General features: G+C 46.1%; 1 long non-coding RNA gene across 1 annotated transcript in view; it reads right to left on the bottom strand.

Moving 5' to 3' along the window:
• Positions 1–19,123, bottom strand: part of LOC121012889 (uncharacterized) — a 280,849-nt gene that overhangs the window by 226,608 nt on the left and 35,118 nt on the right. The gene's annotated exons all lie outside the window — the stretch shown is intronic.

Here is a 19,123-nt window from a genome sequence, read left to right on the forward strand (position 1 = left end):
AGGTGAATGCTGTATTTTGGAGATGACCAAACCCAGGCTGGGGATCCCCGTCCAGTGCTCCGCCCCGGGCGACATTCTGGTTTAAGGTGATGGTCACAGACGGTTGGGTAAGTCTCATGAAGGCACTGGGCACAGAGCCTGGCACATCAGTTTACATCCGTCAACTGGAAGGAAAGAATACTGAGATACTTTTGCTAACCTATGCTATTCGCTGCCTCTTTTCCCCTTCTTACCGGGAAGCCTACTGGGCTGTGCAGCTGGGTCCCTGTGTCCTCAGCCATCCGGCCTGGGGGCAGCTCTTCAATTTCAAGCCCGGAGGTGCAGGTAATAGGGAGCTGAGCCTTCGAGCTTCTTTATTATGAGAGTAAGCATGGTAGCTCTCTCCTTAGAAGACCCACACTCCTTCCTATTCTAGCAAACTTTGGAAAGCCATCTCCTAGGGGACAAATTGTTAGTTTAGAAGAAAACAGTATTTTTCAATCCATCATAAGGTGTAAATACTACACTTTGATAAAAACAGGTGAGAACCTCTCTGATCTTTTGCACTACAGTCTAACTAGAGCCATGGAACCAGAAGAATCATTTATTGAGCCTTTGTATGTGGCCAATGCATTCACATTTCTTCTATGTAAGAAATAACTTTTAAAAAAATCTGTTTTAATGTTTGTTTATTTTCAGAGAGAGAGAGAGAGCGCGCAAGCAGGGAGGGGTAGAGAGAGGGAGAGAGAATCCCAAGCAGGCTCTGACGCAGAGCCTGACGCAGAGCTCGAACCCACGAACCGCGAGGTCACGACCTGAGCCGATAGCAAGAGATGGACACTCAACCGACGGAGCCACCCGGGCGCCCCCCCAAACACCTTTTAAACTCATGGTCACTTAGCTGTTTCTTAAGGAGTTTAACTTATTTAATAGCACCTTAATAACCTCTGGGAATGCGTAAAGTATCGAGTTATAGATGACATTCGCGGGGCTCTCACCAGGTACCGAGCACTCGCTGGGTACTTTTCACAGATTAATTCCCTTCCCCCTCACGTGAACTCCTTCAGGTAAATCTTACTAACATCTCTGCCTCACGGGTCCAGAAATTGTGAGGCACACAGGCTCAGGCACTTGCTTAGAGTCACATGCCCCACAAGGGCGGACCCAGCAGCCAAGTCCAAGCCCCTGGCTCTCAAACCCAAGTTCTAAATTGCTATGTAATTTAGAATTTGGTTTTGCTATGATGCATTACTTTTAAAATAATCCTAATTACTAGCCTTTTTTTTTTTTTTTTACCATTATAAAATATAAATATCCACATACTGGATTTCCTTTTATTATTTTTTTTTTTTTAGTGTTTATTTTTTTGATATTTTTTTTGAGAGAGAGAGAAAGAGAGCACAAGCAGGGGAGGGGCAGAGAGAGAGGGAGACACAGAATCTGAAGCAGGCTCCAGGCTCTGAGCTGTCAGCACAGAGCCCGACGCAAGGCTCCAGCTCACCAATAGTGAGATCATGACCTGAGCTGAAGCTGGACACTCAACCGACTGAGCCACCCAGTTGCCCCTGGATTTCCTTTCAAGCAAAAGATTTCTCTCGGCGGCATGAAGGAGAGGAGTTTCCCCCTAAGAAGCTCCCAGGCCTCTTGCAGGAGTGGGAGGCAGTCAGAGGACCACCTCCCGCACCCCGCCCTGTGCTTCCTCCTACAGACATGGTGACTCACACCCGTAAGAGTGTGAAGAGCTCTAGCGCTTTCTAGTTTTGTAGATATTTTTAGCACTGTTTACATGTTTGCTTGGATATGTCCCTATTATCATTGCCCAAATTTTGAAAATAACAATCTTACCTTATTCATACTGATTGTTGTGGAATGATTAAAATGATGATTAAAATGATAATCAAGAAACCCACTACAGGGGCGCCTGGGTGGCTCAGTCGGTTGAGCGTCCGATCTCGGCTCGGGTCATATCTCACAGTGTGAGTTCGAGCCCCTCATCGGGCTCTGTGCTGACGGCTCAGAGCCTGGAGCCTGCTTCGGATTCTGTGTCTCCCTCTCTCTCTGCCCCTCCCCTGCTCATGCTCTGCTCTCTCTCTCTCTCTCTGTTAAAAATAAAACATTTAAAAAAATTAAAAAAAAAAAACCCACTAGAGGCTTACTATGTGCCAGGCCCTGTGCTAAGTGCTTAACAGGCATTGTGTCAGTTACGCCTCTCAACAATCATCTAGGGTATGAACTGTGACTGCCTCTTTGCTCAGTGAATGTTCGGTGTGTGCCAGGTGCCCTAAAAGTTCGGCTGATTGATATCCCATAGCTTCTAAAGATGTTTTCCCCCAAAAATATTAGAGTCTCCTTGGGGAGAAACAAACACACCATAGGTTCCCAGAGGTTGAGAGGCCTGGGCGCAGGGCTGGGGTGGAAGGGGCTCCCGAAATGTTTAAAAAGTGAAAGCAAGTTACACAAAGCCACAAACGTCGTCAGCATATCCCCGCCCACCAACACCAAAAGAGCTATGACCACAGGGCTTGGTTTGCCCAGGAGAGTGTCAACTTATGTCTCCCTTCCTAATGGAATATTAACGAGCCTTCTTTTACTCTCAGAGCCTTCAGTTTGGATGCTGTATTAACTGGTCACCCAACCACAAAGTCTCAGTGGGACTGACTAGCCACCTACCCTACCCACCCATCTGGTCCACCACCCCCCACCTCACCCCCAATGGCCAAGGTGAATGCGACACTATGACTTGAGACAACTTTGTATTAAATGAAGAATGGGGGAAAACCAAAATGACCTCCAGACAAAGGGTCCCAGTGGGACAGAAAAGGGAAGGGTAGGGGAGCCAAACAACAGAGGGAAAAATAGACTGCACTTGCTATGGTCTGAATGTTTATGTCCCCCCATAATTCATATGCTAAAATCCTAACCCCAAAAATGATGGTATTAGGAGATGGGGCCTTTGGGAGGTGTTCAGGTCATAAGGGCAGAGCCCTCATGTATGCGATTAGTGTTTTTATAAAAGAGGCCCCAAAACTTCCTTGCCCCTTCTACCCTATGTGGATGCAGCAAAACAAACAAACAAACAAACAAACAAACAAACAAACCAGCCATCTATGAACCAGAAAGAGGGCCCCCTCCCCAACTACGCTGGCACCTGGATCTCAGACTTCCAGGCTGCAGGACACTGAAAAATAAATTTCTGTTGTTTATAAGCCGCCCAGTCTGTGATATTTTGTGATAGCAGCCCAAATGGACTGCGACAGCTCTGAAGAAAAACAGAAGCAAAGTGTAAGACGGTGCTTATGGATTTATATAAAATTATGTATGTAAGAGTGCAGGAAGGATAAAGTTCTGGTTGGGGATTTGATGGTGTCAGTGTTTTGTTAGAGTATCTTGTCCACTACAGCATCCCTACCACTTAGTGTAATGCCTACAGTACAAATATTTCTGGAGGGAGAAAGCAAGGAAGCAAAGTAAGAAACCAGGTTGGTTTCTAGTCCTAAATACTCTACTCGCTAGCCGCGCAGCTCTGAGTGGTGCTTCTCCGCTCGACAGCAGCTGAGAGAACACAAGGTCATCTTCAACAGTCTCTGACACTCAGGCAATGATGAGGGCAAGCCTGAGCGAAAAGTCTGCCCTGATAACCCTAGACAGGTGACCCCCACAGTGCTGCAGTGGCAGTCTGCCTGGAAGTGCCTGTGTTTGACCTTTAAGCTTTTGCAATTCACAAATTGGACACACACGCACCCAAAGGCAAAAGCAGGGGCGCCTGGCTGGCTCAGTCGGAAGGGCAGGCCACTCTTGGTCTTAGGGTCATGAGTTCGAGCCCCACGTTGGGTGTAGAGATTACTTAAATAAATATTTTTCAAAAAAGGCAAAAAAAAAACCCATCAGTTTTTCAAAATGTGTATACTTTTCAATTTCATACTTTTAAAGATGTGAGTGCCATCCCTCATACTTTTTAATATTTAGGTCTATAAGCATATTCTTTTTTAATTTTTATTTCTAATTTTTATTTTATATTTTGTATAAATATGGTTGATTTTATTTTATTATTTTTTTATTTGAGAGAGAGAGAGAGAGAGAGAGAGAATGTTAAACAGGTTCCATGCTCAGCATGGAGCCCAACACGGGGCTTGATTCCATGACCCTGGGATCATGACCTGAGCCAAAAATCGAGTCCGATGCTCAACCAACTGAACCACCCAGATGCCCCAACATATTCTCTTCTTAAAAAAACAAAATCAGGTCAGGGCGCCTGGGTGGCTTGGTCGGTTGGGCGTCGGACTTCAGGTCGGACTCAGGTCAGACTCAGGTCATGAACTCATGGCTCGTGAGTTCAAGCCCCACATGCGGCTCTGTGCTGACAGCTCAGAGCCTGGAGCCTGATTCGGATTCTGTGTCTCCCTTTCTCTCTCTCTGCCCCTCCCTCGTGCTCTGTCTCACTCTCAAAAATAAATTAAAAAACATTAAAAAAAAAAAGAAAAAAATCAGGTCAGACATTTATATTATTCTACAAAAGCAGAATTTATATGATTTTGCTTTTGAAACTTTCATTCTCATTTAACAGATCACAGATATCTCTCCAGGTTTGATCACAGAAGGCCACTGTATCAGTCAGCTATTATCACAGTAAGCATACATAACAAATCACCCCAAAATGCAATGGTTTTCAACAACTCTCTTTTCTCTCCTCTTTTCCTTTTTACTCACATTGAAGGTTTCAGTCAACCAGACTTGTCTGGGCTCTGAACTTCAGGTTGGGTCCAGCCCTGCTCCATGCATCCGTTATGATCCTTGGACCAAACAATCAGCAGGTCCCATCCTTACAGTGATGGCAGAAATTCAAGAGGCGTGAATGAAAACACGTAATGCCTCTGAAGGTCTAGGCTCGATTCAGAGTCACTTCTGTCCACATTTCATTGGCCAAAGCAAATTATGCAGCGAAGTTCAGAATTGGTTGGGGGCAGGGGAGGGGGGGCGGGAATATACTCTGGCTCTCCCGGGAGAAACCGCAAAGTCATTGACAAAGGGTGGGGAGCCTGGGAGGGGTGCAGCACCGGATGGAGGCAGTATGTAGAGTGTATCATTCTGTGTTTTGCCATTCCCCCACTGATAACAGTTAGGTCGATTCCAACTAACAATCATGCAGTACACGTTCTCCCCAGCCTCTCATTTAATCCTCACAACAGCCCTGAAGAGTAGTTACTATTAACCCCATCTCCAAGGGAGGAGGAAACTGGACCTTAGGACAAAGGGTTAGTCATTCTTTTAGAGAGGAATCCAGGTGGCTCGCAAATGCAAATCTTCTCACTGCAGCCCGTTAAAGATCCTTTCTGGGATTTGATGCTTGATCAAATTTGTCTCCTCCAAGGAGCTGTGAAGAAGATGCAACTTGTCTTATTTCCCTTTTGTCTGGGCTTCCATGAAGCTGGCAGCCAAATTTAAGTCTCAATCAAGGCAAATTACATACAATTAGCATATCCATAGACTCATTTTCTTTGGTCTTAATTTTCCATTTTGATTCCATTCAACCTTATTGTAATGTACTTTTTGTGCAGTCTCCTTAGATTTTTAAAATAAAGAATCAAGGTGTAATTAATTTGAATTATACGAGTGTTAGAATTCTAGGCACCAAGGAATCTTGGGTTCAGATGGATGGATGGTGAGTACCCTGGACTCTGTCTTCCGTACTCTATAACTTTCTGGAGCCTGGCTTCTGTGTGTTCACTGGTCACACTCACTGTCACAGAGGACAGGGAAGGATAAACAGCACAGTCTCAAATGGGTCCACTTGACTAGTTAGCAGCAACTTAATCTGGTAGCAACTGAACAGAGGTAGAAAATTTAACAGAGGGTGTTCCTCCCCGCTTCCCAATACCAGAGAAAATACGGGGTTGTTTTAGTGTCCTAGACAAGCACAGCATGTGGCCCTTGTCAGGTACTTGATAAATGCATAATGATATACAGTTACATATTTATCAAAAAGAAGTAAATATAATCAATGGCCAAAATGCAACACTATTTTTAAATTTTTAGTGTTACGTTTCAGACTTCTGCCTTTTTAAGGGTAGTAGAAATTTATAGTCAACCTCCTGCCCCATGTCTGAACAGCATCCTTCTATATGATCACCTACCCTTCCTGTCAATGATCCTCATTACAGGGTCTCGCCTCCCGCCTCATCAGAGTAACGAGTCGAGAGTAAATACCTGAAGACAATTTGCTCACTATTTGTAAAGTTAATCTGGCCATTTTACAGCAGTCACCAACCCTATAGCCCAAACTTTCAAAGGTGGTTTTTCAGCAGCACCCATCGGTATGCTATTACCCAAGTGTCACCAAAAGGTGACACTTTAGAAGCTCTTTTATGATATCGTAAAGTGAAAAGGGGAAGGACTGATCCTGGCTGATAGTGTAGGCGGATTTATGGCTTGTATTTCTATCCATCAGATGTGGAACATATTTTTAGCAAGACACATCAAACTTACTTCTTCTCCAAAGGGTCTAACTCAATTGGTGAGAGAGAGATGGGAACTCTTTTGCTCCACCAGTGTTAACAACAATAACGATAACAACAGTAACAATAACAACAATAATGACTTCTTCCCTTGCTTCATGCCAAGGGAAGAAAAGACAGTAAGAAGGTGTGATAGGGAGCATGGTTAGAGACCTCTGTTTAAAAGGACAAGATGAACTAAACACCTTGAGGCTTCCCATCCACTCCACTGGACTCAATTTCTCTCATCGGCCCCTTTTGCTTCCTCATAAATTTGTCTTAGGACATGAGGTTTTACAAAAGCCAGTGGAGAAAAAGTGTGGAAAGGAAGAACCCGAAGAGGACTCAGTGGTTTGGGAATATACTGCTGACCTCTACTTTTTCCTGGTAGCCTTCCCAAGGTCAGTCACAGCAGTCAAGAATCTTGAGATTCCTCACCTTTGCTCATCTCTGAGCCTGTCAGCACTTTTGCCAAATAGTGTTCAAGACAATAACTGTAGACCCCTTTAAAGTCAACCTGTTCCTCAATGTCACTTTTTTTCTGTTTTGACATTCAACAGCAGTCTAGAAGAAAATTATATATTGGCATAAAGAAGAGGAGGTCCAAACGTATTCTTAGTTAACTGTAATATCTGCATATCAAATAACACCCTGAAAGTGTTGTTGCTCTGTCCTGAAATCAGGAGTTGTCTGGCTGCCAACAGCGGGAAAGAAGAGGGGCAAGGACATTATAGGAAATTCCTTCTGCTATCTCCCGCTCCCCTCTAGACCCTCCCCAATTCTCCTCAACTGAGACCGAACACAAGCTCTTTGGAATGCAGACCTAACAGTCCCACAAGTGCAGATTGTGGGGAGGGGGTGTTGAAGAAACCAAGCCCTAACTCTTGCACTTTGTGTCCCAAGACCTGTGACGCCCACTCCTTCCCCCACCACCACGGCCCCCACCACAGTCCACACTCATGAGCCATTCTTCCCCACAGATGCCCATGTTGGGGGCTCACACTGAAAACTTCATCCCATGATTTTAGCCAGCAATTCCATCAAATGCAAGCTATCCGCATGTATGGGCAATGAAAAAAATGGCACGGAAACAGCTCTTAGCAAAACACAATTGCACGTGAGTGGAAAGACCCGGATCCAAAATCGGGGGGTCTACCCCTGACCACTTAAAGAAGTGTGAGTTTGGGCCAGCCTCCTAACTTCACGGAATCCAGTTCCCCGAGTTTAAAGGAGGTTATGTAAACAACAGTGTTCTGTACATTCAAGCTTCCGCGAAATTAAAGAGATTTATACAAAGAAACGCCAGTTAAAGAACCAGGTCATCGGGCCTGTGTCCCCATGATACAAGTGCTGTTTTTGCAGTTTTTCATTTCGGTCACACTGTTTGAGACATTCGACGCTTAATAAATGTCTCCGTCTTTGCATTCAATTGCCCCCATGTAGTGGGTGCCTTGCCTTAGACCAAACCATGGGAACGTTTTGATGCTGACTCTGACTTGTGGGTACCCAGGCACATGTGCCCTCAGAGGGGAAGAAAAGCGAATGATTACTTTTTTGGATAAAACCATTTAAAATATGCAAAGTTATGATAAGGCACCGACTCTCCCAAGAGCCCGGCATCCTTAAAAGACACCCTGCAAACTCAGTTCATCTGTTTTCAAGCTCAGTTCCATTTGAGTCACATTAATAAGGGTAAAATTCCTCACAAGCACCTTGTCTGTGAGAAAACAAGTGTCATGCTGTCCCCTGATCTGACTGTAAATCCCTGCCGCTTCTGCTTCTCCAATTAAAGGCATTTTTAGAAAAAGAATACAATTCTCTTAGAGGCACTGAAAACACACATCTGAGCTGAGACTACCCAACCCCGATGGGGGGAAGGAGAGAGAGAGGGATAGAAAGTACTCTTAATGAGGAGAAGCTCAGCTTTTGGGCCAGAGGGCAGGCGGCCTAAGGGCAGGTGTGCATGGGGGGGAGGGTGATGGGTGCCCCTGACTACCTGAAGCTTAGACAAAACCAGGAAAGGGGGTTGGGAAGCAGGAAGCCCCCCTAGTGGTAGTCAGGAGCTTTTCCTACCTGTTAAAGTGGAGGGGCAAGGCACAGGCAGGTATTATGGAATGGTGGAAGATAAACACCTGATACTTGGGCTAAACCTTTTGTTGCACTTTTTTTTAGTGTATTTATTTTTGAGAGAGAGAGAGAGAGAGAGAGAGAGACCGAGCAGGGAAGGGGCAGAGAGAGAGGGAGACACAGAATCCGAAGCAGGCTCCAGGCTCTGAGCTGTCAGCACAGAGCCTCATGTGGGGCTCGAACTCACGAACTGTGAGATCACAACCTGAGCCAAAGTCAGATGCTCGAGGGACTGAACCACCCAGGCGCCCCTCTTTTGTTGCATTTTAGTCTCTTACTCTCCATCCTCCATGAAAAAGCATTCTGAAGGTTTTTGGCTATTTGAGCAATATTGGCCTGGTGAGTTAGCTAAATTTGACGGCAAAGTGCAAATAAAGAGAAGCTCCAGGGGGTAGGAAACCAGGCAGGAGGCTGAGCAAAGAGTTCAGGGAGAGCCTGACGAGGGCCTGAACCAAAGGAGTGGCAGGCACATTGCCCTAACATGGACTATCAGTCCTGATTCTCAAACCAGTGCACGAGGTGACAGAGACAAATGTCTCTGAGCACTGGCGTCCCACCCCGCGGGGGTCTTGCATAGGAGGCTCCTGAGAGCCTGTCAGAATTTGCCACTTTCTGTATGTTTTATTCATAGGCCATCAGTTATCTTCTAAAAAATTAAAACACGACTCACAACAGTTTTAACGTTGAATTCATACAATTTTCATGAAATCAAGATTCATGTTAATGAAAACTGACTAGAACTTACTACTGATCCCAGTGATCACCTTAATAATAGGTGAGTCTCTTGAAGTGAAAAAGGGTGGTGGTTTGTAAATAAACCTGTGAGCTAGTGGGCATTTACAATAATTATTAAACATAGTAATATAATTAATATTAATGCTTTAATTAAAATATGTGTAATGTACATATGAGGTGAGCTGCAAGGAGGTTTACAGGAGGCTCATTTCTAATTCTAAATTTCAAAATTTGGAAAACAAGTTAGTTACCCAAAAAGCAAGGATTAGTTGAGTAAACTGTAATGTTTCCATACGGTGGAATACTTTTTAAGAATTAAAAATGATGTCATAGAAATATACTTATTTAAATGAAAAGACATTCTAGGTGACATTTCAGGTGACAAAGATCAAAGTACAAAACAGTATGACTATGAGCTCACTGTTGCTTAAGAGGAAAGGATGTACATAGAAAAAAAAATCCAGAAGGATATATACCAAAAAGTTAAGGAGGGTTTTAGCAAGTGTAATAATTATAGCAAGTATAGCATGAATAATTATTCTTTTCTTTTGTTTGCTCCCCAGTATTTTCTATTGTTGCTTTTTTTCTACAGCGAACATGCGTTACATATATAGTAACAGAGTTACTTTTTGCAGGGCTGCATGTGGTGCAGGAAACATGAATGTGACCTTCCAGGAATAAGGTGAAGAGCAGCTGAAGGACAGGCAGGGGCAGGGGAGTGGCCCAGTTGGAGTCTGGGTCCCCCCAAAAATTAGAAAACCGGGACACATGTAGCAAAGGCCCGAGAGCACAGACTTTGGATGCCAGTTCAGCCACTCGTGAGGCTGGACAAGTTACTTCATCTTTTTTTAGATTCCTCATCTGCAAAACAGGTGAAAAATAATACCATTTGTTGCTCCAACTGTGTTGTTGGAAATCCAAAAAGTTGATAACAGTATGTGTAAAGTTTCTCAGCTTCCAATAAAGTCTGGCACAGGATAAGCCTTATGTGTGCTCGCTTATCTGAAAGGTATTTCCTCTGAACGATTCCTAAGATGAAGAGGTGAAAAAAAAACCCACTTTCCACCCCCTTAGGGCTGAGTCAGCTGGGTAGAGAGAAGGCTGGTGCTGTGTTCTTTTCGAACACGGTTCATCATCTTAATTTCTTTTAAAAAACCAATTCACTTCCTTTCCTCCTCCCCGTAAAAGCTCTTTGGGAAGTTTTGCCTTATTGCTAATGGTTTTCTTTATAACTGGATGATCAATTCAACTGAGATTAATTGAGCATGAAGCTGGCAGCATCTGCGAAGCCATTTATCAGGGAGAAGGAGCCGGATCCCGCCAGAGCCCAGGAGCTGTCATTATCTGCGCTCCCGTTCCAGCAGCCTCAGGCACACCTGAGCCTCAGGTGGCCAGCAACATGTTCACTGAGTACGTGAGCAGTAAGGGGAGAGGCCTCCTGCACTCCCCCCTCCCCAGCAGGAAGGCTGTGTGTCTGCAAGTGATCCTCGCAAGCCCCAAAGGCTGAATTTATTCCAATGTCAAGCCAGCATATTGCTCTAACACTGTTTACTGAAAAAAAAATTAATTTAATTTAAGGCAGATATGATCTGGATCCTACCCAATGGAGTTCCACTGATGAAGTACTAAACGTAGGGGCACCTGGGTGGCTCAGCGGGCTGAGCGCTGGACTTCGGCTCGGGTCATGATCTCACGGTCCGTGAGTTCGAGCCCCGCATTGGGCTCTGTGCCGACAGCTCAGAGCCTGGAGCCTGCTTCGAATTCTATGTCTCCTTCTCTCTCTGACCCTCCCCTGTTCATGCTCTGTCTCTCTCTGTCCCAAAAGTAAAATAAAACATTAAAAAAAAAATGAAGTACCAAAAGTATACATCTTAGGAGGCTATATCCAGCATGGGTTCTGCAATACTATGTTAGCAGAGTTTTGGTCTTTGCTTACGAGTAACCATGGCAACCATTGGCATGCGTCATATAGATGATGATGATGATGATGATGATGATTGACATTTCTAGGACTTATGTGCCAGACAATCTTGTAAGCACTCCATAGCCACTATCTCATTTATTCCTCTCAGCCTAGGAAGTATGGGTTCTGCTACTTCCCAATTTTACAGATGAGGGAACCAAGCACACAAGGTCAAGTAGCTTGCCCGCAGTTACACAGCGAGTCAGTGGCAAAGCTGGATTTCAACTTGGTAGTGTGGTTCCCAGCCCGTGTGCCAGCTAACCTTTCTGTTATGCTGCCTCACGTGTGTGTGGGGACATACACAAACACACACACACACACACACACACACACACACACACACACACACACCAGCTAACTGTCCCTTTCAGCACCTATGCAAATCCAGGGATGCAGGACGTTCTGCAGCTGGCTAACATTAGCTTTTAAGAGCTCTGAAGCCAAGGTTGTTCCTAATCCGTTATCCAGGCCCGGGAGTCATATCCTTTACCCACCCATTTTTTTAGGCACAAATCACCAAGGAGATACTCTCCCCACCCAAGACTTGCTCTTCATTTCTTTCTGCCCAGGGGGAGTTCAATTCACGAGTGAGTGTGTGTGTGTTTTAATTGTTCAACATTCACAGGTACCCATAATATTCCAGATACTGTACCCCACTGTAATGATTAATGTTATGTGTCAACTTGGCTGGACCACTGTACCCAGATATTTAATCAAGATATCTCTGTGAGAGTATTTTTAGATGAGATGTAAATCTAAATCAGTGGTCTTTGAGTAAAGGAAATTGTCCTCCACAATGTGGGTGGGCCTTATCTAGTCAGTTGAAGGCTTCAATGCAACAAATGACTGATCTCTCCTGAGCAAGAGGGGATTCTGCCAGCCGATGGCCCTCAGACTTGAACTGCAGCATTAGTCTGGGCTGCTGTAGCAAAATACCACAGACTGGGGGACTTACCAACAACAAATTCATTTCTCACAGTTCTAGAGGCTGGAAGTCCAAGATCAAGGTGCCAGCATGGTTCGGTGAGGGCCCTCTTCCTGGCTATAGACTTTTCATCCCACGGAAGGGGTAAGAAGTCTCTTGGCCTCTTGCATAAGGACAGTGAACCCATTCACGATGGCTCTGCCTCCTAACACCATCCCATTGGAAATTAAGATTTTGACATATGAATTTGGGAGAGACGCAGACATTCAAACCACAATACTGGGTCTTCAGCCTGTGACCCACCCCGCAAATTTTGGACTTGTCTGCCTCCATAATTGTGTGAGCCGATCCTAAAAGTCAATTTCCTCCTATATGTATACATATCCTGTTGATTCTGTTTCTCTGGAGAAGCCTGACTAATGCACTCACCCTCACTCAGATGTGCTCAGAGCACACACTCTCATTTAGCAGCACAGGGAGTAGGAGGGGGTTCTGCTTTGAGAAGGAGGCGGAGCTAAGTGACCTTTCAAGTTTTTACAGAGCTAAAAACCTAAGACTTGGTTATTCCAGTACTTGGTACTTCCCTTAGTGCAGATTCTAACCTCAAGGAAAACACCTTGCACTCATGTGACCAAATACCAAAATAGAACAGAATGAGGGCTCTTGTCCCAACATTTAAAGGGACAGGCATGTGAAGCAGAAGGTTTCACACAAGAAAGAAACCAAGTCTATGACCCAGATCCTGCCACTAGCCTTTTAAACTCTGAATCACAGAATTCACAAAGGGAGGGGGATTCTTGTCCCTCCCCCACTGCATGCTTTTTCCTAAGCAAAAAAAAAAAAAAACAAACAATGACCAAAGGAAATCCTTTGTGGGAGACTTCCTCCCATTCCTTAGCTACCATTCAAGGAAAAAAAAAAAGTTCACGGAACTGGGCCACCCCTCCTGGCAAAAGTCAGGCATTGAACTTGACCAGGGGTCACTTTGCGCTTTCTACCAAGCTATTTTGCAACTGGCCATGGTCACCATCACCGAGCTTCCTAGTGGAAGACGTGTTCAAAGATAGGGTGCCCACCTAAACGTCTCTGACTTAAAGACCATTTTCTGTGCTAGCTCCCCCTGAAAGGGATCTGTCACCCAAGGGGACACCGAAACGGCAACCATAGTCCTAACCAGACGTCGCTATGAGAAAGCACACAAATATGGCCCTGGGAATTGATGACACCTCTCGCCTTCCCACGACATAATTAACAGGATAGATTCTTAAATATCAGTCTTCAGCACAACGCTAACTGGGAGTCTATTTCCCTTGACTTCATTCGGGATGTTGGGTTACCTCAACCCCAAATTCCCAACCAATTTCTTAAAATGTAACTAAGACAGTATAAAACGCCTATGTATCCACATATTTAGGATATACACGTTAAGACGCTCTCAGCATTGCTTTCTGATCACCGAAAAATTGCTGTGTTCATAGCAAAGAGTTGCTTGATATGCTATGGCCTCTCTCTTAGCTCTAACAACCATGGTACACACACCCCATGCTGACACTCCACGGGCCTTTAAAGGACTTCTGACTTTCCAGGAATTGCTTTTAGACTATCATTCAAAACTGTGCCTGCAAATCATTCAGTTTAAATGTTGTGTGGAGTTTGGAGGTCATATATGTATGTGTTTTTCTAGATAATCATTGACCAAAAAGACACTGTATTAAGAGACACATACATTCTATGAAATTGGGCTTTAGTAATTCAGTGGCAGTCTATCGAGGAAATGTTCCCTGGGGAGACGTTGTGGAGGATATTGCTATCATTTATTTGTTTGTCCTATTTATTATCTGTCTCCCTTCACTGAACTGTAAGCACACAAGAGTAGAGATTTATTTCTGTTTTGCTGCTATGTCACCAGTGCCTAGAAAGGACCTGACTCACAGGAGGTGTGCAGAGCATTTTGGGTAAGTTAGCAACTGTCAGAGGCTGAGGGGAGATGGGTGGATTACTAAAATCCCCATCATTTAACAGGGAGAGACTGTGAAAATAGCCCTACACCAGGAGCCAGGAGAGCCGAGTTTTGAGTCCCGGACTGGCCACTCAGTTACTCAGTGAGGGACCTTGAGCCTCATTTTCCTCTCTGGGCACTGGATTCTCAAGCCAGCCCCCATCTCCTTCCTGGGGCTCCCCTGTCTGATTCTGTGGGGATAAGCCTATCCGGCTCTCTAATGGGGCGGGGGATGGGGGAGGCGGGGGGGGGAGGGGGAAGGCAGCCCCAGTCACTGCTGGGAGGAAATTGGGGGCGGGCAGCAGAAGCCGAAAGAAAGCACAGAATTTGGCTTGGAAATCTAGTGAGGAATCGCCTTGCGCTCCCTCGGGGCGCTCCCTTCTTGTTACATCACCTTATACATCGCATTGCAGTGATGCTCAAAAACAAAAAGACCATTTCGGAAGTACCTTGCCGTGTTCCAGGGGGGGCAATCCGCATTCCCTCTCACAGCAATCCCGGCCTACAGAAAAACAGGCGGTTGGGCTTTCCAGCAAAGAGCTCCGAAGCTGTGGTTTCCCCCTGAGGTGTCACCTACCCTTTGATGCAGAGTGCCAGTAGGTGTGTCCCCAGCCTCTATTCCTGTCAGAGGCCCCACAGAGTAAGTACAGTCGAGATCAGAGAGATCAACAAGGGCTGTGTGGCTTCCGGGGCAGGGAGAGAGCAAGCAGAGCAGAGAGGAGGAGCCCACACCCCACTCAGGACAGAGGAGGACACTGGGGGACGCGCCCGCCCCCCCGCCCTCGATGGACAGGCCGCTGGCAAGCAGCCATCCTTCCGAGGCGGTAACGCTCAGAAAGTACTTACCAGGCACTTTATTTTATGTACCTTACGGAACTCGGTACTTCCAATAGCCTTACGAGGGAAGTCCCATTGTGGCAGATGAAGACATTGAGGCTGAGAGGGTTTAAATGACTTGCTGAAGGTCACACAGCCGGGAGAAGGACGGGGCAGGGCTACCTTCACACGGTCTGACCATCACATGGTTCCGCTCCCTAATGCCCACACAGCATCGAAACACGTTCTGGGCTTGCCGTAAGGTGGGGGGCACCTTCCACTCCTTAAACCCTGGAATCCACTCCCATCCCTGCTGAGAGGTCTCACCTCCCCAAGGCACTCAGTAATATTCGCTCTTCTCTCTTTCATCTTCAATGTGCCTCCACACCAAAGTCCTCTGGTTCCTGGAGGAGCTCTTTCCTGCCACCATGGCCAGAACTCTTTAGAAAGTTCACAACGCTGTTTTCTCTTCTCCTCCTCTCTACTCCCTCCCTACACCGGGATTATCTAGAAGCTTCTGACTTCACCATGATTCCCAACCATCCCCATGTTGTTTATTAGGCTTTTTTTTTTTTTTTTAATTATTTTACTTGATTTCTTAGCCTCTTTTACACTGTTAACCATGACCTCAACCTTCAAACCTGATCTTTCTTTGGGAACCTACCTTACTGCCGCCTCTCCTGGTTCTCCTCCCAGCTCTCTGGCTACCCATCCCAGTTGGGCTCAGGTGCCCCTGCAACTCTGCCCATCCCTTAAAGGTTGAGGATTTCCAGGAGTGTCCTGGGCTCTGTCTTCTCACTCTGGACACTCTCTGGGAGGGATTTCACGAATTCTCAGGACTGTGATATCTATACACGAGAGATTCCCCAATCTTTACCTCCTGCTCTGTTCTATCTTGTGAGCTTGAGACCACATACTCAGCCTGCCAGTGGTCCACACCCTCACCACCAGGAGGAACAGATTCTCTGCAGGACCCGGCCATGTGGAGTTCATCTGCCTCATTTCTCCCACTAAATAGTCCAGCCCTCTGAACTATTGACTCTTCCTCTTCTGAGCCGCCACGCGGCCGGGCCCCCTCTTCCGGGAAACTCCTTAGCCCTCCTTTTCCTTGGCTCAGTTCCACTCACCCTCCAGATCTTCATGTGGATATCACTTCCTCCGGGCAGTAGGGAGGCGTCAGGCCTGGGTGAGGTCTCAGCACACCCCCACCCCATCAGAGCACCTATTCCATTTACTGCAAGGACCTATTTCCCCTATATCCTCCATACACTAGTTTACTATTTAATCCCCACTAACTAGGGTAGTTCTTGATCCATGCCTTGTAGGCATTCAATAAATAGGGTCGAGTGAATGAAGGATGAATGAATGAATGAATGAATGGGAATTGTAGCATCATTTAATCTGGTCTCAGAACCAGATGGTGACCCCATAACTCCAGGAATTCATGGTGAGATGGTGAGATGGGGTTGTGATCTGTGAGCCCTGCTTCCTTATGGGACCTCTTTGCTCAGGGCAGGTGATATTAGCTCCCAAGAACTGAAACTTAAGCCCGTCTTCTGACTCCCATTCATGTCAACCACCTTGACTACCAAGATGCTTACCACTGGCCTGATCCCATTCTCATTCTTTCTCTGAGCGTGCTGTCCTACTGTGTGCTCTTGGTGCCACTGTTGCCTGTGCCCAATACTGGTCACCCACCGTGCATGGGGGTGGGATGGCTCAATGCGCTGAATGCTATGGATCTAGGAGTCTGTTGCCTGACATTCTTCAGTCCCAGGGGGAGCCTTCTCTCTGCAACTCCTAGCTTGCAGTCTCTCCGGATCCACACAAGCAGCCTCAGACGGCATTCGTGTGTATTTGTGTGTGCACGTGTCTGGTAAACCACAACTCTGGCCAAATCTAGCCTCTTCCGAACCAGGGCAACCTGTGGGGAATGTGGCGACAGTTCATCTCCTTCCTCCTGACCAAGCCGTTCCTGGCTGGGGTTGCCCAAAGGTGCTACGCGTGTAGAAAAAAACACAAGCCTTTCCACTTACCACCCAGATGCTTCTAGATATTGTTGTGTTTGTGGATCGAAGTCATCTAGATGTTGATTGGCCCTGCAGAAACTTCTTGCCCGGATGCTTGTTGTCATATAAATTAGTGACAGTCATCTTTCTTTTCACCTCCAATCTGCCAGGTCTTTCCCTCCACTGCCATTCCAGAAGGCGCATTCCGGGTGCGATTGTCATTCCGGAGCAAGGGTGGCTGACTCATCCCAGCAGAGTTCTGAGAGGATCTTCCCAGAGGATGGGCGGCAGGACTTGGCCCCCTGCCAGCCAGCAGAACCCTTGGTGCCAGCCAGAGGCCCCCTCACGTCCCCTCACACCGGGGCTTCCCTAGAAGTTCCCACATACTGATGCCTCTCCCTGCCGCTCCCAGGGGGGCCAGAGCCTTTTTGGTAGAGAAAAGCTACTATAAATACAAAACAAAACACTTAGGATAAGACCCTCTTATTCACTAACCAATGCACTTTTCCTGCGCCATCTGTGATTTGCAAGTCCTTTCATGATAAGGAACTTGTTACAAGTTCCTTAAGTTCAAATTTATCATATCAAGGGGCGCCTGGGTGGCTCAGTTAACTGACCGACTTCAGCTCAGGTCATGATCTCACAGTTGGTAGGTTTGAGCTCCGCGTTGAGCTCTGTGCTGACAGCTCAGAGCCTGGAGCCTGATTCAGATTCTGTGTTTCCCTCTGTCTCTGCCCCTCCCCCACTCATGCTCTGTCTCTGTCTCTCAATAATAAAAATGTTTTTAAAAATTTACAAATTTATCATATCAAAATAACTCTCAAAATGGACTGCATTGATCAGTATCAAATTTGCCTTTCTGTTTATCAATTTATCAATAGACTGACTCCATAAATATTCACTTTGCCTTTACCGTAGGACAGGCGTTGCAGCATATGATAAGAACACCAAGAGAAAGAGACTTGAACTGGTCCTCACATTGCCTACCATCTGTATCAGTCCACGACGGCTGCCATAACAAAATACCACAGAGCGGGAGGCTTAAACAGCAGAAATTTATTTTCTCATCGTTCTGCAGGCTGGAGGTCCAAGATCAAGGTGTCAGCAAGTTTGACTTCTTCAGAAGCCTCTCTCCTTGGCTGGCAGATAGCACTCTTCTCCCTGTGTCCCCACTTGGCCTTTCCTCTGTGGGCACTCCTCCCTGTGTCTCCTCCTCTTTTCACAAGGACACGAGTCAAACTGGGAGCACCTGGGTGGCTCAGTTGGTTAAGCATCTATCTGACTCTTGATTTCGGCTCAGGTCATGATCGTCTAGACCGTGGTTCTAGAGTTCGAGCCCCACATCCGGCTCTGTGCTGACAGTGTAGAACCTGCTTGGGATTCCCTCTCTCTTCACCTCTCTGCCCCTCTTCCCTGCTTTCTCTCTCTCTCTCTCTCTCTCTCTCTCTCTCTCTCTCTCTCTCGCTCAAAGTCAATAAGGAAACTTAAAAAACACAAAAAACAAAAAACAAGGGCACAAGTCAATTTGGATTAGGGCCCCACCCTAACTGCTTCGCTTTTATTCAATCACTGCTTTGAAGGGCTTATCTCCAAATATGGTTACATTCTGAAGTACTGGGGTTTGGTTGGGCCTTGAACAGATGAATTTGGCGGGGAGGAGGATAGTGGGACACAATTCAGCCCCTAAAACCATTTAATTGGAGAAGTGGAGAAATTAAAATGTGATTACAATTAAGGATACCAAGGACTATGTTAGAGGAGATACAAAATGATTCTGAAGCATCAAATAGGATACCTCGCCCAGCGTGGGGGAGGATGGGGAGCAGTCAAGGAAGGCTTCCAGGAGGAGGAGACGCTGCCACACTGAACCAAAAGTGGCACACACAGAGACCTAGAAAGACAGTGCAGCTTGTCTAAGCAATTCCATTTGACCAAATCATAAAGCACAAGAGTAGAAGCAAGAAGGGAGACGAGAGAGGACGGTAGGGCCAGGAGAGAGCCACCTAAAGGAGACTGGGCTCACTCCTATAGCAATGGTGTGTCAAAGAAGTACATTCTGGGGATGGGTGAGCGTGCTTA

The sequence above is a fragment of the Herpailurus yagouaroundi genome, unplaced genomic scaffold (genome assembly GCF_014898765.1).
Source record: "Herpailurus yagouaroundi ecotype Mexico unplaced genomic scaffold, PumYag 197, whole genome shotgun sequence".
Taxonomy (NCBI): domain Eukaryota; kingdom Metazoa; phylum Chordata; class Mammalia; order Carnivora; family Felidae; genus Herpailurus; species Herpailurus yagouaroundi.